General features: G+C 43.8%; 1 protein-coding gene and 1 pseudogene across 8 annotated transcripts in view; one reads left to right on the forward strand and one right to left on the reverse strand.

Moving 5' to 3' along the window:
* CCSER2 (coiled-coil serine rich protein 2) overlaps positions 1-24,147 on the forward strand; it is a 243,540-nt gene that overhangs the window by 67,503 nt on the left and 151,890 nt on the right. The gene's annotated exons all lie outside the window — the stretch shown is intronic.
* On the reverse strand, positions 8,039-8,943 carry LOC307113020 (tropomyosin-like; annotated as a pseudogene). Its single transcript has one exon. The product of its transcript is annotated as a tropomyosin-like (transcript).

The raw sequence follows: 24,147 nt of genomic DNA on the forward strand, positions 1-24,147 counted from the left end.
TTTCTCTCTCATCGATGTTTCTAACTCTCTTTCCCTCTCCCTTCCTCTCTGTAAAAAAATCAATAAAATATATCTTTAAAATAAAAAAAAATAAAAAAGAAAAGAAAAAAGAAATAAGGATAGAATTTCAGGAAAGTTTTAATAGTTACCATTAAAGTTTATCTGTGTGTGAGAGGGGTGGGGGAGAGATAGGGGTTAATATACATCTTTTATCAGATTAAGGAAGTTCCCTTTTATTTCATTTGTTGAATTTTTGTTGTGAGTTGATGATAATTATTATTAAACTAGAGGCACGGTGCACGAAATTCATGCATGGATGGGGGTGTCCCTCAGCCCAGCCTGCACCCTCTCCAATCTGGGACCCCTCAAGGGATGTCCGACTGGGACCCCCTCAAGGGATGTCCGACTGATGAAAGATGTATATTAACCAGGCAGTCAGACATCCCTCTCACAATCCAGGACTGCTGGCTCCCAACTGCCCGCCTGCCTGCCTTCCTGATTGCCCCTAACCGCTTCTGCCTGCCAGCCTGATCACCCCCTAACCACTCTGCTGCCAGCCTGCTTGATGCCTAACTGCTCCCCTGCCAGCCTGTTTGCCCCCAACTGCCTTCCTCTGCCAGCCTGGTCACCCCTAACTGCCCTCCCTTGCAGGCCTGGTCCCTCTCAACTGCCCTCCCTTGTGGGCCTGGTCCCTCCCAACTGCCCTCCCCTGCTGGCCATCTTGTGTCCACATGGGGGCAGGATCTTTGACCACATGGGGGCAGCTATATTGTGTGTTGCAGTGATGATCAATCTGTATATTACTCTTTTATTAGATAGGATATAGGCCTGGTGCAGGGGTGGGGGCCAGCTAGTTTGCCCTGAAGGGTGTCCCGGATCAGGATGGGGGTTCACTTGGGGCATGGGGCGGCCTGAGCGAGGGGCCTGTGGTGGTTTGCAGGCCGGCCATGTGCCCTGGCTACCCAAGTGGAGGCTCTGGTATCTGGAATTTATTTACCTTCTACAATTGAAACTTTGTAGCCTGGAGTGGAGGCCTAGGCCAGCCAGGGCAGGTGGAAAGCTTGGCTTACTCTGTTGCCGGGGGCAACCCTGGCCTGCTCTCTCCAGCTCCGTTTCTTTTGGAATTTGTTTACCTTCTGTAATTGAAACTTTGTAGCTTGAGTGGAGGCTTAGGCTGGCAAGAGCAGGTGGAAAGCTTGGCTTCCTCCGTTGCCTGGGAAACCTTGCTCTCTGTGGCTGTAGCCACATTGGTTGGGTTTATTTGCATACTCACTCTGATTGGCTGATGGGCGTGGTTGGTGGGTGTGGCTTGTGGGTGCAGCGAAGGTGTGGTCAATTTGCATATTACTCTTTTATTAGGTAGGATACTTTCTCTACATCTATTGAAATGATCACATTATTATTATTATTTTCCTGTTACATATTTTCTGTTAGTGTGGTTGATTGCATTTTGTGATTTTCAAGTATTAAACCACCTTTTCATTCCCAAAAGGAATTCACTTGGTTTTGATGTACAATAAAACCTTGATTTTTGCGGACCTCAACTTAACAGACTAAAGATTTAATGGACAAAATTTGTAGTCCGTATGTCATATGTGAAAATTAACACCCTGTTAATTTAAAAATGATTTTAACCAAGATTAGCTTATGATTAGGTTACTTTTTGTTATTAATTCACTATTATTTTTTTTAAATTCTAGCGAATAGGTCATATGTTGTAAAAAACACTGTAGTAATTTTGCTGACATAAATAAATATATCATATCTACAATGATAGTCTACATATTTAAATCCGTTCGTAAGCAGTGTTTGGCAGATAATTAGCACATGATGACACCACATTGGCACGAATAATAGATTCTGTTGTCATGTGGCGTGACTTTCTGCAGCAGTTTTAAGGTGTGCAGATGTTCTGATTTTTGCTAAGCCACACCCCGTTTGTACATTTGTTTACTCACAGTGATTGGTGAATATATGCATTTACTAGACCTATTCAGTATAAATTTAAAATTACAGTAATACATATAGAAAACTTTTCTGTGAAATTAAACTTTTCATATATAATTTTAATTACACAAACATATCTACATAAGTAAAAACATGTAAACTAATTTGTCAGTTTTTTAACATACGCATTTTGAAAACCTACTTTATTATATAGTGGACTTTTGGCTTTAATGGACACCCCCTTGCCTGAATTAGTCCATTATGTTGAGGTTTTACTGTATTTTCTTTTTAAGTGTCATTAGAATTGATTTCCCACTAGTTTATTTAGTGGTGTGTGTTTTTTGAAATTCATAATTTTCAAAAAGAATTTGAAGTTTTATTTATTTAGTCCTCACTCAAGGATATGTTTCTATTGATTTTAGAGAGAAAGAGGAAGAAAGACAGGGAGAGAGAGGGAGAGAGAAAGAGAGAAAGAAACATTCATGTGAGAGAGAAACACAGATGGGTTGCCTCCCGTGTAGGCCTCAACTGGGGATCAAACTCACAATCTAGGTATGTGCCATGACCAGGATTTGAACTCGCAACCTTTTGATGTATGGGACAGTGCTCCAGCCAACTGAGCCACTCGGCCAGAGTGGGTTTTGTGCATTTATGTTCATAAGCAAGATTGCTCTATAATTTTTCTTTTTTTGTGTTCTTGTCACATTTTGGTATCAGAGTTATGCTAGCTTCATAAATGAGTTGAGAAATGTTTTCCTGTTTTCTGCACTTTACATGATTTTATGTACAATTGATATTACTTCTTCCTTAAATGTTTAAAAGAATTCACCAATGAAATCTTTTGGTTCTGGAGTTTACTTTGTGAGAAGTTTTTAATAACAGATTTGATTTTCAAAATAAATATTGGCCCATTAAGACATATATAACCAGGCCGGTCGGGGGGGGGGGGTTAGTGAGGGACGACCAACCAATTGAACAAGCAGGCTGCATGGGGTGACCGGCCAGCGGGGGGCACCATGAGGTGCAACCAGACCTGCAGGGGGGGAGTTGGGGTTGACCAGACCAGCAGGGGGGGCAGTTGGGGGCGATTAGGCCCATGGGGGATAGTTGGGGGCGACCAGGCTGGCAGGGTGGGGCAGTTAGGGGTGACCATGCCGGTAGAGGGGGGCAGTTGTGGGTGACCAGGCTGGCGGGGGAGCAGTTGGGGGCTATCAGGCTGGTACACAGAAGCAGTGAGAGGCGATCAGGCTGGCGGGGGGGGGGGGGGGAGTTAGGGGCAACCAGGCAGGCAGGTAGGTGAGCGGTTAGGAGTCAGCGGCCCAGGATTGTGAGAGGGATGTCTTACTGCCAGTTTAAGCCCAATCCCCTGGATTGGGCCTAAACCGGCAGTCGGACATCCCCCGAGGGGTCCTGGATTGGAGAGGGTGCAGGCTCGGCTGAGTGGACCCCCCCCCCCCCAATGCATGAATTTCGTGTGCTGGGCCTCTAGTCTAATCTAATAATATAGGAATATGCAAATTTGTCCATTACAGTGTCAAGTCACACTAGGATCAGCAAGCTGGGTCTCTGCCCTCTACTCAGGCAGCTGCAAGGCCCGGGGTAGGATAGGATATGATAGGAGGGGATAAGAAAGGAGAGGGAGAGGAAGGCAGGCCTGTATGCGGACAGGCCGAGAGGAGAAACAGAAATACAGACGGGGAACAAGAAAAAGACGGAGGAATGGAAAAGGAAGGGGGTGGCGACTGTAGGGGTGAAGAGCAGGTGCACCCGGCGCGGAGCCGGGGAGCACCGCCCAGACGCGGGAGGAGGGCAGTGGTGGCCGTTGGTGGGGAGGTGCCCACAGGTTCAGGATGGAGTGGAGGATGGTGCGAGGCCTTCTGGGTGGAGGCGCTCCTGCTTCGCAGCAGCAGCGCCTGACGGTAAGGGCCTTGGCCAACCTCACTGGGCTGGGTGTCCCAGGCAGGGAATGGGAGCAGGAGAGTGGCCGGGAGGCCAGGGAAGGGGGAGGGGGGGCGGCGAACACCTGGCCGGGGCTGAGCACTGGGCTGGGGTTTAACACCCCCCCCCCCCCAACAGAAGCTTTAAGAAGGGAGGGAGGGAGGGAAGAACTTTATAAAGGAGTCAGTGGAGAGCAGAGTTAAAGAAGGAAAGAGGATGTGTGAGTGAACTGTAGGAGCTATAATGAAAATCAAGTATAGTTGTGTACTGGGGAAAGATTTTAAAAGTAGGAGTCAGAAAAGAAAAAAGATAAATGATAGTGAATAATTAGGCAGGGAGATAGATAGATATTAAAACAGTGGAAGTAAGTAGAGAAGAATGTGGATGAGAGAGAAAGAGGGAGGGAAGAAAAGTTTTAAAGGGGAGCCGGTAGAGCTTAAAAGGAGAATGGGAAGAAGGAAGAAATGGGGGAGGGAGCAAAGTAAGTCCGAGGGAGGAAGTGAAGAAAAAAATTAAGGTGAGAAGGAAAAGGGAAGGGAGGGCAGGGGTAAAGATAAAGGAAAGAAGGAATGTGGGGAGGGAGGGAGGGTAGGAGAAAGATGGGAAGAAGGATGATGGAACAGAAGTAGGAAATAACGAGGAAAGAAAAGTTTCAATTGATAAGTCAGTAGGAAAAAGTGTTACTGTATTTTCCGGCGTATAAGACGATTGGGCGTATAAGACGACCCCCAACTTTTCCAGTTAAAATATAGAGTTTGGGATATACTCGCCATATAAGACTACCCTTCTTCCAACGCACACCAAATAAAAATTTAAAAAAACATCAGATTTGATTTCAGTATGGTAATTTTAATTCAAATGCTTATGACCTGCAGGTACTTAGCAGGAAAACTGTCACTTATAAACATAAGGCTGTTTGTCATCAAACATGTAAACATAAAACAGTGCAAGTGGATTAAACTTTTCCTAATTCCTCTAAAGCTGAAAGGAAGGATAAGACAATAAACCCATGGGAGCTGCCATGCTGTTTGTTTTCTAAGCTGTCAACCAAACTGGAACTGATGATGATAGGAGGAAGATAACAAACAATAGAGAGAGAGAGCAAGTGCCGGGCAAGTCCCTGGCGAGTTAGCAATGCCGCTTCACTACAGTCCTCAGGAGCGAGATCTGAGAGGCAGAGAAGGAGGTACGGTAATAGAATACAAGGGCGGGTCAGACAGGTGAAAGAGGCATGTTTTTCTGGGCACAGCTCAATGTCTTTTTTCCATACCCCAGGCGTCCCAGACGCCTGCAGCTTGCTCCAGCCTTCACTTACACCTTCCCGGTGAGGCGCCCCCTCACCTTGTCATCGGGACCGCGTTAAGTCACTTCTTTCCACGAATCCTGGTGAGTGGATTTTCTTCTACTGTACTTGTACAGCGCCGCCCTGGCTGCTTTCATACGGTCACCGTATACGGTTGGGGGGGGGAGCTCAAAAACGGCCGCGACCGCATCCCCGCTGTATGTGGCGAGCACCCAGCCGCACTCCTTTCATTTCAGTGGAGCCGGATGGAGACTGTATGCGGCACAAAAAGGAGCCGACTGGAGACACTTGTGGTCTCTGTCCGGCTCCATTGAAATGAATGGAGTGCGGCCGTTTTTGAGCTCCCCCCACCGTATGCAGCGACCACAGATTCTCCAGTCGGGCTCGGAAGTTTCAGCACCCGCCCTATAAGACGACATCCGACTTTTGAGAAGATTTTCCTGGGTTAAAAGGTCATCTTATACGCCGGAAAATACGGTACTTAACCTTTTGCGGTACTTAACTCCACACGGTTAGCATCGGTAGCAGCTCTTTTTATACTCTTTGAATGTATCAATAATTTGAAATATAAAAAAATCCAAATAAATAAGTTTGTATGAAAAGAAACTCCAGTTTTTTATTCTACTGCCGCGCTTTGTAAAATCTGGGGTATTTAAAAAATTAAATCCCGAGTAGAATAAAGGAATCGAGAAAAAAGCAAGTGAGTGCAAAGGATTAAAGGAGAGAGAAAAATTGTGTGACAGGGAGAAGCCAATAAGGAAGTCAAATACAATTGTGTGTGAAGAGGATAAGGTTTAAAAAAAAAAGTTAATAGGGGCCACCAGGGCAGAAGGGGAGGCCAGTTAGGGGGATCAAGTAGTCAGGCAGAGTGGTTAGGGCAGGCAGGCAGTTGAGCGGTTAGGAGGCAGAGGTCCTGGATTGTGAGAAGGATGTCCAGCTGCCAGCTGACATCCCTGAGGGCTTCCAGATTGGAGAGGGTGCAGGTCAGGCTGAAGGACATCCTCCCCCCACCCCCGCGCAAATTTTGTGCACTGGGCTTCTAGTATATATATAAAAGTCTAATATGCAAAGTATCCCCTTGGGAGTTCGACTGATGGGGAGTTCAATCGCTTGCTATGATGTGCGCTGACCAACGGGGGTGGCTTGGAAAATATATGTATGTATGTATTTCTTTTTGTGTTGGTTTTTGAGAATTTGTCCATTTTATCTACTAGTCAGTTGTCATTTGTTGGTGAAAGTTGTTCAGGATTATCTTATCTTGTTAAGTAGTCCCATTTGTTTATTTTCTCCTTAGTTTCCATTGTCCTAGGACAGTGGTCGGCAAACCACCACATGTGGCTCTTTGGCCCCTGAGTGTGGCTCTTCCACAAAATACCACGTGCGGGCACGCACGTACAGTGCGATTGAAACTTTGTGGCCCATGCGCAGAAGTCGGTTTTTGGCCTGGGCGAGTCTATTTTGAAGAAGTGGCGATAGAACACTCAAGGGGCCAAAGAGCCGCATGTGGCTCGCGAGCCATGTTTTGCCGTCCACTGTCCTAGGAGATGTATCTGTAAACATATTGCTATGACATATGTTTGATATTTTGGTGCCTATGATTTCTTCTAAGATTTTTATGGTTTCAAGACTTACATGTAAGTCTTTTATTATCCATTTTGAGTTTATTCTTATGTATGGTGTAAGTTGGACAGTTTCTTTTATTTGCATGTACCCGTCTAATTTCCCCAACACCATTTGTGGAAGAGACTGTCTTGACTCCATTGTATGCTCTTGCTCCTTTGTCTAATATTAAGAGAGCATAGTGGCCCGGGTCAATTTCTGGGATCTGTTCAGTTCCATTGATCTATATGCCTGTTCTTGTGCCAGTACCAGGCAGTTTTGATGACAGTAGTTTTGTAGTATAACTTGAAATCTGGTATTGTGATCCCTCCAACTGTGTTCTTCTTTCTCAAGATTGCTGTGGCTGCTTTGGGGTCTTTTTTGGGTACAAAATTGAAAAAATTTTATACATAAACTATTCAAGATTTCTCCAAAACTAATTGACACAAAGCACAATGAGATGGCACTTACAGAGACAGCAGCTTCAGACCCAGAAGAGGGTGATGGATGAGTTCCATGAGGCTAAGTCAGTGATGAAATCATCATTTTCTTCCATTCAAGGAGGCAGAAGAGCAAGTGACTGGTCACTTCGACATAAGGAGCACATGCTCCATTCTGGGAGCCCTGGGGAAAGGCTAGAGATTGGACACAGATTTGGTCTCAGACAGAGGTCTCACCATTTTAATTTGTTTGGTCACTTCTGATGAAAAAAATAAATTGCCCCAAGATACCTTAAAAGCTGAAACCTAAACATCACCCTATTTTTTTTTGCTAACTCCTGGAATCACCTTTCCGACTTGGCTAGCGCTCTGCACAAAGCAATGATTCCCCATAGTGGAGGCGTTCTCTGGGCTCTATGTGGCTCTCAGTGAGGCCGGCCCACACCTCTTTCCCTCCTCTGTGGAGAGGGCACTATAGACTAAACTGAAAGGGTACCTCCTAAAAGTGAGACAGGGATTAGACTGCTGCTTGAAAACTGGAATTATTTGGAATGTTTTACAAATGCTTGCCACATCAACAACAAAAAAGGTAATTACAGAATGTGTACATCACAATATGCCTTTAAAGACACTGCATTGTGCTCACATTCCCTTAAATGTTCCCAAAGGTGCTCAGCCTCTAGCCCAATTAAAATCTCTGAGGAGAGGCAGAGACAATTTGGTGAAAAAGACACAGTTGGGGGCGGTGGGAGGCAGTGAAAGGAGAAAGCAGCCTTCCAGTTAAAGATCAGCCCTCAGTTTAAAGGTCAGCTTCAAGCAGGCTGGCCTGGGGCGCGGGGGTGTCAGGGTCGGAGGGAGGAGCAGCGGCAGGGCGGGACTGGGTGGCTCTGCATCTCATTCAGGTCCAGCAGAGCAGGTCCAGCCTCCTTTGTGTACGGAGTGTTCCTCTTTGGTGCATTTCAGTTTATCTTCCAAATCATCACTTGTCTTTTCCAGCGTGGCTACTGATCTCTCAGCAAACTCAGCACGGGTCCCTGCGTCCTTGAGTTTATCAGTAAGAATCTGGATGTCTTCCGCATATTTGTCTTCTTTTTGAGAGTACTTTTCTTCAGCAGCACTCAGACACCTCAGGTTCTGGCCCATCAGTCTGATCTGCTCATCCATCTCTCGGCAATGAGACTGCCAGCGCAACTCATTCCTCTGTGTGGTCCAAGCCTCCCTCATAATCGCCAACTTACGAGCCACCTCTTCATACTTTCTCTCTGCCTCTTCTGTGATGTGCTTAGCTTCTTTGAGTTGGATTTCCTTCTTTTCTTCATCTTTTACAGGTTGATTTTCAGTAACCTTCATACAACTCTTGCTCTCTTTAGCAGCTTCCTCCAATTTTTGCAGGGCAGTGGTCAGTGCTCTGAGCACAGTCCAGCTCCTCTTCAACCCGCTGGATCCTACGCTTCAGGAGGCTGCCTCAGCCTCAGCCTGTTCCCCGCCTGCCTGTCTCCCTCCACTTCCCGCTGGAGGCGCTAGGCCCTCTCGTCTGCATCATCGGCCTGTTACTGCAGGACTGGGGTCTTGCATTTCACCGCCTCAGTGGTGGTGATCCTAGCCATGATGCCCACCAGCTCCTGCTCGAGTTCCTGCTTTTATCTTATTGATAAGGAAAAGTGTCGTGTGTGGTCTGAATTTAATTCTTTATTTTCTTAAATTCTCACCTGAAGATATTTTGCCATTGATTTTTAGAGTGGAAGGGAGGGAAGAGGGAGGGAGGGAGAAACAGGGTGAGGGGGAGAGGGGGAGAGGGGGAGAGGGAGGGAGGGAGGAAGAGAGGGAGTGAGGGAGGGAGGGAAAGAGGGAGGGAGGGAGGGAGGGAGGGAGGGAGAGAGAGAGAGAGAGAGAGAGAGAGAGAGAGAGAGAGAAACATCGACCTGAGAAAGAAACATTGACCTGAGAGAGACACATTGATTGGTTTCCTGTGCTTGCGCCCCGACTGGGGTTGGGGATCGGAATTGCAACCGAGGTACGAGCCCTTGTCTTGGAATCGAACCTGCAACACTTTGGTCTCCAGGCCAATGTTCTAACCACTGAGCAAAATCAACCAGGACCGTATTCTTGTTAAGTGTATCATAATTAATCTTTTCTCAGCCAGTGTTTTCTAACTTTGTGTATTGTGCCTTCTACCATGTATAGTTTTAAATTTTGATAGACTGCTTAGTCTATCAAAATTTAGATAGTAATGTGTTGTTGTGTGTGTGTAAGATAATCCTCCCCGTCATAGGGCCAGCCATACAGCTATAGTTTTTATATTGAGAGGCAGTATAGGACAGTAACTAAGAGCCAGGGTTCTGTAACAAGGAAATTAAAAAGCCAATCTCTGTCATGTACTAGCTGTATATCTTGGATTCTCTGTTTGTTTCTTTTTAAAAAGCAATGTGGCGATAATAAAAGTATCTGTCTCCAAGGCTGACATTAGGAAGTACATGCTTGAATGGTGTAGCAGCCATGTGATATTGGTTATTGAGTATTTTGAGTATCATCTCTGATTACCTCATGGGGTTGTTGTTGTTGTTTTTTTTTAAATTTCTTTATTGATTAAGGTATCACATATTTGTCCTCATCCCCCCATTCCCATCCCACACCCCTCTCCACACATGCCCCCACCCCCCTGTTGTCCTTAACCGCTGGTTAGGCTCATATGCTTGCACACAAGTCCTTTGGTTGATCTCTCCCCTTTACCCCCACCCTTCCCTACCCTCCCCCCGAGGCCCGACAGTCTGATCCATGCCTCCTTGTTTCTGGGTCTGTTCTTGTTCATCAGTCTATGTTGTTCATTATTTCCCCTAGATAAGTGAGATCATGTGCTATTAGAAATACACTTATAAGAACCGAAAATGAGACAAGCAATAATGGTTATGGTGACAGGCAGATGAATCAGTCTGTAGTGAGTTTCTTTCTGGGCCAACAGTTCTTTTGAGACCCAATTTCAATGTCCAACAGTTCCTTATGTGTACATGTCAGCACTGACATTACAGTTCTGGATGGTGGACAAATGGTGGTAATGCAGGTCCGACTCTCTCTGGTTTGGTCCTGGGCAACCTGCAGTGATGCACAGCTGCTAACTGCTAGTATGGGAAGGCCACATCAGTGTCTTCCGTATCTGGACTGCTTCTCTTCTGTCTTCATCGCTGGAGTAGTCCTGTCGATTCCTCTCTGTTGCTGGAATCCACATGGTCTCGGAGTTGTTTTCTGAAAATATACAAACATATTCTCGACCAAAAGTTAATAAAGGAATGTTTTCTATAAATTTGACTTGGGATCCTATTTCATTTTTTGTCATGGGGTTGTTGTTAACATTAAATAAGTCCATAATGCTTGGTGCAAGGGATATAGCAAGAGCTCGTAAGATTAGATATTTATTATTATTTTATGACTAGAGGCCCAATGCACGAAATTTGTGCATGTGGGGGGGGGGGGCTGTCCCTCAGCCCAGCCTGCACCCTCTCCAATCTGGGACCCCTCGAGGGATGTCCGACTGCCTGTTTAGGCCCAATCCCAATCCTTTTATTTGCACTCTTTCCCTTTCTCCCTCTCTCCCTCCCTCCCTCTCCCCCGGGTAGGATCGGGCCTAAACGGGCAGTCAGACATCCCTCTCTCAATCCAGGACTGCTGGCTTCCAACTGCTCGCCTGCCTGCCTTCCTGATTGCCCCTAACCGCTTCTGCCTGCCAGCCTGATAACCCTCTACCCACTCCCCTGCCCGCTTGATTGTCCCTAACTGCCTTCCCCTGCCAGCCTTTTTGCCCCTAACTGCCTTCCCCTGCCAGCCTGTTTGCCCCTAATTGCCCTCCCCTGCAGGCCTGGTCCCCCCCGCAACTGCTCTCGCCTGCAGGCCTAGGTCCCTCCCAACTGCCCTTCCCTGCAGGCCCGGTCACCCCCAACTTCTCTCCTGTGCCGGCCTGGTCACCCCTAACTGCCCTCCCCTGCAGGCTTGATCACACCCAACTGCCCTCCCTTGCAACCCTGGTCCCTCCCAACTGCCCTCCCCTGCTGGCCATCTTGTGGTGGTCATCTTGTGTCCACATGGGGGCATCCATCTTTGACCACATGGGGGCAGCCATCTTGTGTGTTGGAGTGATGGTCAATTTGCATATTACTCTTTTATTAGATAGGTCCACATGGGGGCATCCATCTTTGACCACATGGGGGCAGCCATCTTGTGTGTTGGAGTGATGGTCAATTTGCATATTACTCTTTTATTAGATAGGATAGAGGCCTGGTGCATGGGTGGGGGCCAGCTAGTTTGCCCTGAAGGGTGTCCCAGATCAGGTTGGGGGTTCCCTTGACGCATGGTGGGGCGGCCTGGGGGAGGGTCCTGTGGTGGTTTGCAGGCTGGCCACGCCCCCCGGCAACCCAAGTGGAGGCCCTGGTATCTAGGATTTATTTATCTTCTACAATTGAAACTTTGTAGCCTTGAGTGGAGACCTAGGCCGGCCAGGGTGTGCGGAAAGCTTGGCTTTCTCCATTGCCGGGGGCAATTCAAGCCTCCTGCTCTCTCCAGCTCCATGGCTGCCGCCATTTTTGTTGGGATTTATTTATCTTCTATAATTGAAACTTTGTAGCCTTGAGTGGAGGCCTAGGGCGGCCAGGGTGTGCAGAAAGCTTGGCTTCCTCCATTACTGGGGAAACCCAAGCCTCCTGCTCTCTCCGTGGCCACAGCCATCTTGGTTGGGTAATTTGCATACTTGCTCCTGATTGGCTGGTGGGCGTGGCTTGTGAGTGTAGCAGAGTGATGGTTAATTTACATACTACCCTTTTATTAGATAGGATAGCAAGAGCTCAATAATGTTAGGTATTTATTATTATTTTATTGACTTCTAGTTTTAATTTTGTTACATTTAAGACTTAATTTTCTTCCTTTATTTTATTTTTTCCATCACAATTTATATCCCCTATAGCCTCTCCTACTCAGTCGCCGCTATTGTCCATTTCAATGAGTTCTCTCTCTCTCCTTTTATTTGCACCACCCTCCCCCCCCCACAGCTTTCAGCCTACTATCTATAAATCTGTCTCTATTTTGCTTGTTAGTTCATTTTTTAAATTAGATTTCACATATAAGTGAAATCATATGATACCTGTCTTTCTCTCACTGGCTTATTTCACTTAATGTTCTCCAGGTCCATACATAATGTCACAAAGGGTTAGTGAGGGCCGACCAAATGACTGAGCAGTGGGCTGTGTGGAGCGACCAGGCTGGCAGGGGTGTTAATGAGGGACGACCAAATGACTGAGCAGTGGGCTGTGTGGAGCGACCAGGCTGGCAGGGGTGTTAATGAGGGACGACCAAATGACTGAGCAGTGGGCTGTGTGGGGTGACCAGGCCGGCAGGGGGGGGCAGTGAGGGGCGACGAAACGACCGAACAGCAGGCTGCGTGGGGCGACTAGGCCGGCAGGGGTGGCAGTTAGGGGTGACCAGGCCGGCGGGGGAGCGGGGGCAGTGAGGGGCAACCAGGCCGGCAGGGGGCCAGTGAGGGGCGACCAGGCCAGCAGAGGGGGGCAGTGAGGGGCGACCAGGCTGGCGGGGGGGGGCAGTTGGGGGCAACCTGGCTGGCAAGGGGGCAGTTGGGGGTGATCAGGCAGGCAGGCAGGTGAGCAATTAGGAGCCAGTGGTCCCGGATTGTGAGAGGGATGTCCGACTGCCCCTTTAGGCCTGATCCCCCAGGGGCCTAAACCAGCAGTCGGACATCCCCCGAGGGGTCCCAGATTGGAGAGGATGCAGGCTGGGCCTCTAGTTTACTATAAAGTTGTGGGATTATTTCTGGGCTCTCTGTTCTGTTCCATTGATCTACGTGTCTGTTATGCCAGTGCGATACTGTTTTGATTACTATGGTCTCCTAGTATATTTTGATATTAGGTAGCTTTGTTCTTCATTCTCAAGATCACTGTTACTATTCAGGGTCTTTGTAGTTCCATATACATTTTTGAAATATTTGTTCTAGCTCTGTGAAGCCATTGGTATCTTGATAGGAATTACATTGCATCTTCAGATTGCTTGGGGTAGTATGGACATTTAATGATGTTAATTCTTCCTATTCATGAACACGCTATATGCTTCCACTTATTTGTATCTTCTTCAATTTCTTCAGTGTCTTAAATTTTCCAAGTACAGATCTTTTACATCTTTGGTTCAATTTATTCCTAGGTATTTTTTTAAGCAGTTGTGAATGGGATTGTTTTCTTAGTTTCCCCTTTCTCAAGTTCATGATTGGTGTGTAAAAATGTAACTGATTTTTTTGATTTATTTTATATCCTGCTACTTGACTGAATTCATTTGTCAGTTCTAGTAGTTTTTAGGTAGAATTTTTAGGGTTCCCTATATACATTATCATGTCATTTTCAAATAATGACAGTTTTATGTCTTTTTTTCCAATTTGGATGCCTTTTATTTCTTCTTTTTATATGATTGCTTGTGGGTAGGTCTTCCAAACAAGAGTGGCAAAAGCAGACATCCCTATCTTGTTCCTTATCTTAAGGGAAACGCTTTTAGTTTTTGCCCATTGAGTATGATGTTGGCTGTGGGTTTCTCATATATGGCCTTTATTACGTTAAGGTATGATCCCTCTATTCCCACTTTGCTGAGAGTTTTTTATCTAAATGGGTGCTGGATTTTATTGAATGCTTTTTCTGTGTCAATTGATATGATCATGTGATTTTTATCCTTCATTTTGTTTATGTTATGTACCACAATTATTGATTTATGAATATTGTAGCAGCCTTGCATCCCTGAAATAAATCCAACTTGTCATGGTATATGAACTTTTTAATGTATTGCTGGACCCAATTTGCTAATATTTTGTTGAGGATTTTAGCATCTATGTTCATCATGGATATTGGCCTATAATTTTTTTTATAGTGTCTTTATCTGGTTTTGGAAGTAGGATAATGTGGCTTCGAAAAAAGAGCTTGGAAGTCTTCTCTCCTCTTGAATTATTTGGAATAATTTGAGGAGGATAGGTGTTAGTTCTTTGAATGTTTGGGAGAAATCACCTGTGAAGTCATCCGGTCTCCAGGACTTTGGTTTGCTGGGAGTTTTTAAATTACTGCTTCAATTTCATTAGTCGTTATCAGTTTATCTAGATTTTCTCATTCTTCTTGATTGAGTTTTGGAAAATTGTATGTTTCTAGGTATTTGTCCATTTTGCCCAGGCTATCCCATTTGTTGGCATATAATTGTTCATAATATTTTCTAATAATCCTTTGTATTTCTGTGATGTCAATTGTTACTTTGCCTCTTTTCATTTCTGATGTTATTTATTTGGATCTTCTCTCTCTGTTTCTTGATGAGTCTGGTTAAGAATTCCTCAATCTTGTTTAACTTTTCAAAGAACCAGTTCTTGCTTTCATTGATCTTTTGTAATGTCTTTTTAGTTTTTATGTCATGTATTTCTGCTCTGATCTTTATTATTTCCTTCATCCTACATATTCTGGGCTTTTCCTGTTGGTCTTCCTCTAATTCTTTTGTGGGTTTAGATTGTTTATTTGAGCTTTTTCATGCTTCTTGAGGTAGGCCTGTAAAACTATGAACTTTCCTCTTACTGCTTTCACTGTGTGCTATAGATTTGGAGATGTTGTGTATTCATTTTCATTTGTTTCCCAGTAATTTTTATTTCTTTCTTGATTTTATTGGTAACCCATTCATTGTTTAATTACATGCAATTTAACCACCATGTTTTTTAATGTTTTTGAAGGTTTTTTGTGTGTTTGGTTTATTTTTAGTTTTAGCCATTGTGATCTGAGCAGTTGCTTGATATGATTTTAATCTCCTGTTGTCTGTCTTTGAGAATGTTCCGTCTGCACTTTAGAATAATGTAAATGCTGGTGCTTTGGGTTTAAATTTCTGTATATATAAATTAAATCCATCAGATCTAATGTGTCATTCAAGGTTGCTGTTTCCTTGGTTCTTTTTTTTTTCTTCTGGAAGATCAATCCTTTGATGACAATGGGGTGTTAAAGTCCCCTACGAGGACTGTATTTCTTGATCTCTTCTTTAAAGTCCACCAAGAGTTTTGTATTTTTTTTTACATATATTTAGGTGCTCCTATTTTGAGTGCATAGATGTTTATAAGGGTTATAGCCTCTTGTTTGATTGTCCCTTAATATTAGTAGTGACCTTCTTTGTCTCTATTTTTTGGCATTTGTTTTTGTTTTGAAGTCTGTTTTGTCAGAAATATGTATTGCTAACCCAGCTTTTTCTTCGTTTCAATTTGCATGGATATTTTTTCCCATTTATTCACTTTCAGTCTGTGTGAATCTTTTTTTCTGAGATGGTTTTATTGTAGACAGCATATATGGGTTGTATTTTCTTGTCCATTCAGCTACTCTACGTCTTTTGATTGGAGCATTTAATCAGTTTACATTTAACCTTTTGCACTCGGATGTCGAGTGTGACTTGACACGGTTAGCATTAGAATAAAGAAATCGAGAAAAAAGCAAGCGAGTGCAAAGGGTTAAGGTTATTATTGATAGGTATTTATTGCCATGTTTTCTCTTTATGCCTATGTTCTTTTATCCCTCCCCCTATTTTCCCCCTCCCCCAGCCCTACTCACCCTTCCAGGTCTTCACTATATTTCTTCTTTTTAAAGCATTCCCTTTAGCATTTCTTGTAGTGCTGTTTGATGGTACTGAACTCATTTAGCCTTCTTTATTCTGGGAAGCTCTTTATATCACTTTCAACTTTAATGATAACTTGACTATATAGAGCACTCTTGGTTGCAGGTTCTTGCTTTTTATTATTTGGAATACTTCATGCCAGTCCCTTCTGGCCTGAAGTGTTTCTGTTGAGTGATCTGCTGACAGCATTGTAGGCGACTGTCTCTCTCTTGCTGCCTTTAAAATTCTCTCTGTTTCTTTAACCTTGGCCATTTTAATTATGATGTGTCTTGGTGTGGGTCTCTATGGGTTCATCTTAATTGGGACTCTCTATACTTCCAGAACTTGAGTGACTTTTCTATCACAGGTTAGGGAAGTTTTCTGTGGTTATTTTTTCAAACAGGTTCTCTATCCCTTGCTCGTTTTCTTCTCCTTCTGGTATCCATGTAATGCAGATGCTGTTATATTTCATGTTGTCCTGGAGGTTCCCTTAAAATATCATTGTTCTTTTGAATTCTTTTTTCTTTTTGTTGCTCTAATTAGGTATTTTTTATACCTTGTCTTCCAAATCGTTGATTTGATCCTCTAGTTCGTTCAGCCTACTTTTAATTTCTTGCAATGTATTTTTGATGTCAGATATGGTATTCTTTCTTTCTAACTGATTCTTATTCATGATTTCTATGCCCTTCATGCTGATGTAGTTACCACTATGGTTCTTGTAGTTCTCATTAAGTTCCTGTGGTTATCACTAAGTTGTTTGATTATCCTTATAACCATTACTTTTAACTCTAAAAAAGTCTGATAAATTGCTTGCCTCCATTTCACTTAGTTTGTTTACAGGAGATTCTCCCTTATCTTTTATTTGTGGGTTGTTTCTTTGTCTCCTCATTTATCTGTCTCTTTGTGTTTGTTTCTATGGATTAGAAGAACTACTATGTAGTAAGTGTACTATGGGACCTAGTGGTGCAATCTCCTTGATCTTTTGAGCTGGGTGCTGTAGGAATGTTCCATGTTTGCGTTATGTGCACCCCTGTTGTAGTTGTTTTGATGAATGCTTTTGGCCCTTTGGTCGGTGGAGTTAACCTTTGAGGCTGGGTAGGTATAAGGGTAAACCTCTATCACGGTGTATGCGATATTGTCAGGAGCTGTCCCACAATGCAGAAATGTTTCCAGTGGGGTCTGATGCCTGCCAGATTCTTCCTTTGGTTGTATCACTTTTGTTGCTGGTTGGGTTGAGCTCTGAGTTGGTCTGAAGCCCATCACTGGTTGTGTTAGTTCTGGACCCACTTGGGTGGGATTCAGGTACAGGTTGCTGTCTGACATTGTGTGTAAACAGTTTTGGTCTACCTGTCTAGAGGTGCCATGCTCTTCACTATTTGTATCTGTTTTGACTTGATTGGGTGTGCATGCAAGGAGCCAATCTGTATAGTTGGGTTGGCTTCTTGGAGCTCTTAGCTATGGTCAGATCAATAAAATATGAAAGCACCCTGAGTTCAGCTTCCACTTCTTCGCTCCTCTTGGATGTTGCCTGGACTTACTCCAAAGTCTTATGCAGAAAGGTAGTAAAGTGGGCTCAAGTTGGCCCCACACCACTGACCTTTCACCTAGGACTCAGGCTTTGGTAGGTGTGTTTTCCTTTCATCTAAGGCTCAGGCATGGTAGGGGTGTGTGTGTGTGTGTGTGTGTGTGTGTGTGTGTGTGTGTGTGAAAATAATATTTTTATTGATTTCAGAGAAGAAGGGAGAGGGAAAGAGAGATAGAAACATCAATGATTAGAGAGAATCATTGATCGGCTAGAAACATCAATGATGAAAGAGGATTATTGGTTGGCTGCCTCCTGCATGCTCCCTACTGTGGATCAAGCCTGCAACCCATGCGTGTGCCCTTGACCAGAATCAAACCCGGGACCCTTTAGTCTGCAGGCCGACGCTCTATCCACTGAGCCAAACCAGCTAGGAAAACTACAGTTTCCCTTTCATCTAGAGTTCATGGTAGGTTGGAGCATCCAGATCAGTTGGACAGGGTTAATGGGTTTCCTATTTTGGGGCGGCTTTGTCCAGCACTCAATGGGGAGAATGTTGCCCCTACTTCAGCGCCATACCATTCAGACTCTGCCAGAGTCTCCAGCTCTATCTCCCCCAGGAGGTTTGCACTGCAGGTTCAGGTTGGGTATAGCCAGTTGTCCTCGCTGCAGGAGAAAGCTCAACAGAACAGGGCTGATTCACTGGGACTTGGGAAAGCAGATTGAGCAAACCTTCTTTTGGGGGTGGCATCAACTGTGCTGCCAGAGAGGGGCGAGGTGTACACCTCCTTTAATTCTGTGTTCACATCTGCTCAAGCCCTGGACTGGAGCCTCTAAGGTGTATGCATTCTAAATGCCCTGGATATGAGCAGAGCCTCCTTTCTTCTCAAAACTGAGCCTAGCAGGACAGGCCCAGTTGGGCTTTCTCTGCTCCCTTCCCCCATGCAGGTCTTAGAGGGATGATAGATCAGGGCAGCCCTCTGCTTGGAGTGGCATTGGCCCTTGGGAGGGGAGAGAGCTGCTCATCTCCCTCTGTCTCTGCAGTTCACTGTCAGAGACACTGAAGTCTCTGAGGAGGTCTCGCCAGATGTCCCAGTTCTCAGTTCTGCTTCCTTTCCCCTGTGGAACTGTGCTTGGCAGGCTGGTGCCAGCAGAATTTGGGAATGCAAATCCAGGCAGCCCTTCGTTGGGTTGTTCCAGAGCCACAGGAGGGGTGCAAGTACATGCCTCCCCGAATTCTGCAGCTGTCTGCTGCCTGAAACCCTGACCGAGGAACCTTCCGTTGGGGGTGGCACCTGCCTAACCCTTGGGAAGGAGGAAAGACTGGCCCTCGTTCCGAAGCCACTCAGGTCAATGATTGTCTAAGAGTCTGTCTATAATTTCTCCAGAAAAAGAGCGCAGCTCAGGTTCCTGTTGGGTGCAGCCACTCCTTTTTGCGGGATTTGAGCTTGGCAGGGTGGTATCACCACTATTTGGAGGATGAAGTTAGTGCACTTTCTCCAGCTGGTGCTGTAGGACTAGAAGAGCTCAACCCTGAGAGTTCGTGCCTGAGGGCAGTGTGGGATGTTGACTCAGCACTGGGATCTCAGATCTCCGGAGCTCTTCCACCCAGATCTCTTTATGCCCCGAGTCTCCTTTCCTCTACTAGAGCCCTGGGTGAGAGCCCGTGCACCTTGGCCCTTAAGGAGATCACCGGGATTCCAGCAGACTCCCTCCTTTTTCCAGGGGACAAAATCCCTGCTTTTTTTTACTACAAGATGCTACGCAGGCTCTTCTTCCCAGCCCTGGTGCTCTGGTTTGGGGGTCCTGGCGTGGGATTGAGACCCCACTTTCCTGACTTCTCAGCTGCTTCCCTGTTCAGATTTCCTTCTGTTGTTTATTTAGGTTGATTGCTCCAAATTTTAGCTGTAACTCTGGTTTGTCACCAGGAGGAGGTATGTTTTCCTTTCACCTATTCTGCAGCCATCTAGGAAACTCCAAAAAGAACTTTAAACATATTTCTTTTGCATTTGTTTAATTTCTAACTCTTGTTTCTTTGGAATGTATTAATAGGGGCCAGCAAACTACAGCCAGCAAGCTTTCCTCCTCTTTTTATAAATAAAGTTTTACTGGAACACAGCCATGCCCTTGAGTTTACATACAGTCCATGGCTGCTTTCATGCTACTGTGGCAGGACTGAGTAGTTGCAACAGAGACTGAATTACCCAAACACCTAAAATATTTACTATTTTACCTTTAAGGAAACATTTGCCGACTCCTACGTTAGAACACTGTACATAATTTTAAAAGATTCAGAAATTAATTTTCTAAACCAAATATGCATCTATGTAAGGCATTCAGTTTTCTCTTTGTTGTCATTCCTAGTATCATTTTTCCTCTGGTCCCCAGTAGAAGGTATCCATCGATTCATTCAGCATCTTTAGCAACCATTATGTGCAGAGGACTGAGGATACAGTGATCAAGACAGCTGATTCTATTTTAGTGTTGCTTATATTCTTTTTCAAATATTTTTTTCAAATTTAATTATAGTCAACATTCAGTATCTATATTAATAATAGAGGAATATGCAAATTGTCTAGGACGCTGTCACAGTAACGACCAAACAGCAGGCTGCATGGTGCTACAAGGCCGGCAGGAGGGTTAGTGAGAGATGACCAAACGACTGAACAAGCAGGCTGTGTGGGGTGACCAAGCCAGCAGGGGGGGCAGTTGAGGGCAACCAGGCCAGCAGGGGGCAGTTAGGGGTGACCAGGCTGGCAGAAGGGGCAGTTGGGGGTGACTAGGCCAGCGGGGGGGGGGCAATTAGGGGTGTCCAGGCCAGTGGGGGGTCAGTTGGAGGCGAGCAGGCCAGCAGAGGGGGCAGTTAGGGATGATTAGGCAGGCAGGCAGGTGAGCAGTTAGGAGCCAGCGGTCCTGGATTGTGAGAGGGATGTGCAACTGCTGGTTTAGGCCCGATCCTGGGGATTGGGCCTAAACCGGCAGTCGGACATCCCCCGAGGGGTCCAGGATTGGAAAGGGTGCAGGCTGGGCTGAGGGGACCCCCACCCCCCCAGTGCACAAATTTCGTGCACCGGGTTTCTAGTTATTTTATATTAGTTTCAGGTGACCAGCTTAGTGGTTAGACAGTTATGTAATTAACAAAGTGATCCCCTCCCTGATAAGTCTAGTACCCACCTGGCACCATACTAGTTATTACAGTATTATTGGCTATATTCCCTATGCTGTACTTTACCTCCCCATGACTAATTGTAACCACCAATTTGTACTTCTTAATTTCTTCACCTTTTTTATCAAGAACCTCCTCCCCTTGCCATCTAACAACCATCAGTTTGTTTTCTGTATCTATGAATCTGTTTCTATTTTGTTTGTTCATTTATTTTGTGTGGTTTTTTTTAGATTGCACATATAAGTGAAATCATATGGTATTTGTCTTTCTCTTTCTGACATATTTCACTTAGCATGATACCCTCCAGGTTAATCCATACTTTCACAAATGGTGAGACTTCATTCTTTTTTAAGGCTGAGTAATGGTCCATTGTATATATACACCGCATGCATCTCTTTATCCACTTGTCTGTTGATGGGCACTTGGGTTGCTTCCATTGCTTGGCTATGGTAAATAACTCTGCAATGAACATAGGGTGCATATATCTTTCAAATTACTGTTTTGGATTTCTTTGGATAAATATGAGAAATGGAATTGCTGGGTCATAGGTAGTTGTATTTTTCATTTTTTCAGGAACCTCTCCATACTGTTTTCCATAGTTACTACACTAATTTGCAACCCCACCAACAGTACACAAGGGTTCCCCTTTCTCCACATCCTCATCAACACTTGTTTGTGCATTTATTGATGATAGCCATTTTGAAGGGTGTGAAGTGATATCTCATTGTGATTTTAATTTGCATTTTTTGGAAACTATAGAACTCCTAAAAGAAAACATAGGAAGTTCTCTGACATTGCTCTTTGTAATATTTTTGTGTGATATATCTTTTTGGGCAAGGGAAACAAAAAATAAACAAATGGCACTACATCAAACTAAAGGCTTTTGCACAGCAAAGGAAGCCATCAACAAAACAAAAAGCCTATTGAATGGAAGAAGATATTTGCTAATGATACATCTATAAGGTTATTATCCAAAATTTATAAAGAAGTCATATAATTTAGTATTAAAACAACACAAATCCAATTAAAAAATTGGCAGAGGACCTATATAGACATTTCTCCTATGAGGACATAGGGATGGTTAATAGATATATGAAAAGATGCTCACTGTCACTAATCATCAGTGGTGCTTATGTTCTGATTAAGCAGATGTAGTTGAACTATTTAACTAACTCATTAACCACTTACTTCAATTGATAAGTGAGGAAAAGGCTACAGAGGAGAATTAGAAAGTGTGAAAGTATATCATTTGAAAACCTGGTCTGGGGTGGGTGTTAGGTGAGGCTTTTTCAGGAAGTGATATTTAGGCTCAGTTGGCCGAAGGATTCAGTAGACAAAAAGGATTGATGTAATTGAAAGAATATTATGTGTTTTAGTAAGTTGCATGTGGAAAGGCCTTAAGATCATGGGGTGTTTGAGGAACTCTGAGAAGGCCAGTCTAGACTGAGTATTCATGCAGAGGAAGGAGTGGCAGGAGAGGAAGCTACTCGTAAAGAGCAAAGAGAAGCGATGGTGAGAATTAAATGCATCTGGGGATTCATTAGTTTGGGGGAAATATGACTTAAGAAACACTCAGAGCTTAGCTCAAAGGATTTGGATATTTATCCAAAAAATTGAAGGGAAGCTGTTGAAGGATTTTAAGCTGGAAAGGGACATAATATAATATTTATTTTAAAAAATGCTCTTTATAAAGATTGAATTAGAAGGGAACTGGACAGGCTGCTGGAACCTACTGGTCCAGTGGGGGTTGCAGTGGCTTGGGCTAAGGTGGTGGCATAATGGAGATCTAAAGGGGTGGGCAATTTTGAAAATGGGCTAAGAGGGTTCAATTGACAAAAATTCTGTTATTTAGTGACTATAGGGGAGAAAAGTCACCCCCTCATTTTTAGAAGTTAAAACTAGTATTGTTTCCATTTATTTTGCCCAAATTATCCTAAATTGCCAGTTTTACTTATTTTTCCCATTCCTTGTAATATTAAATCGAAATTCCTTTTTTGGCTGATTCCACATGATTTATTCTCACATTATATTTGTCTCTCTAGTTGCTTTTAATCTCCAATTCCTTCTACATGTCTTGAATATAGTTGATATTTCATTTTCTCTTTAGGTTTCTGGCACTAAGTATGGATGCAATACATACATACTTATTGAAACGGGTGCCATTTCATTCAAAGTAAATAGAAACACATAAACTAAAAGTACTATTTACTACTGTTCAATTTTTTTCCATACACATTGTGACATATACTACTTACAAAGAAAGTGTCAAAGGTACCTCGTGTCATAATAGCAAGGTACAAGTAACTAAAAATGTGATGTTAGCATAGGTATGATCGTCGAGGGACAGCTTACAGAAAGTTGAGACTGTCATAATGTAGGTAAATTAAAATCTCAAACTGATATTGATACTTTCAAAAAGCTATGCTCTGATACAGAATAGCAGAGAAGGGATTTAATCCAATTTAATTATTTTACAGATAAGGGGCAGAATGAGATGAGGAAATAAATGTTTCTTAAGTCATATTTTTCCTCCAAACTAATGAATCCCCCATATGCATTTAATTATTGGCATAGCTTCTTTTTGCCCAATTAATATAACTTTTATGTTTGAAAACAAGTTTAAATTTATCAAATGTAGTTATTGTGACCCTTTTCTTATATTATTTCTTATAGATTAAGTCTATTACAATATGAACTTTAATTCAATAATTATTGAGCTTGACTATGTGCCATGCATACTGTTAAGTGGTGAAAATACTGGATGTGGATAAGGCTGTCTTTGTCCTTAATGAATTCAAAGTATAGTATATATACACACTGATCTCTGAACAAATAATAATCTGGCCACTCAGTGTGTGTGTGTATATATATTAGAGGCCTGGTGCATGAATTTGTGCATGGGTGGGGCTGGCCAGCCTGGCCAGGGGGAGGGGACATGGGCGGTTGGCCGGCCTGCCTGCTGGTCGAACTCCTGGTCGAGGGGACAGTTTGCATATTAGCCTTTTATTATATAGGATATATACTGAGTGGCCAGATTATTGTGCGTTCAGAGATCATAATAATCTGGCCACTCAATGTATATATTATTATCATACTATAGTTTTATAGGTAATATCATGCATCCTGTGATTAGTGTGCATGTGGTCCTGAAATAATGCAGAATGGAGATTTAATTGTGTGTGTTCAGAAGGTTTCAGAGAGGAAGTGACATCTGAGTTGAATTCCAGAGAATGAATAAAAGGTTGACCAACTGGCCAAGGAAAAGAGAAGGTGAGCATTTTAAGCGTAAGGAACAGTGGCATGGAGGTATCACAAAAATCATGATGTGCTAGAGGACTGTTAGCGCTACTAAGGGTATGGAGGAGTGGCAGATGAAGAGAGTTGAAGACAAAGCAAGGGAATTAAGAAATCGGAAAGGAAGAAAAATCTTGCATCTCACGCTGAAAAGACAAATTATGTTTACTTAGGGTAGTTCTTTTAGTTCTCATCCCAATGGTTGTGTTACTCATTTGTAATCCTGTTAGGTTCATTTGTTACTGCTTATATTTCATTTTGAGGTTCTCCCCTCCATAGCATGGTTCATTTAAATTAT

Source organism: Cnephaeus nilssonii (genome assembly GCF_951640355.1).
Source record: "Cnephaeus nilssonii genome assembly, chromosome: 16".
Classification (NCBI taxonomy): Eukaryota; Metazoa; Chordata; class Mammalia; order Chiroptera; family Vespertilionidae; genus Cnephaeus; species Cnephaeus nilssonii.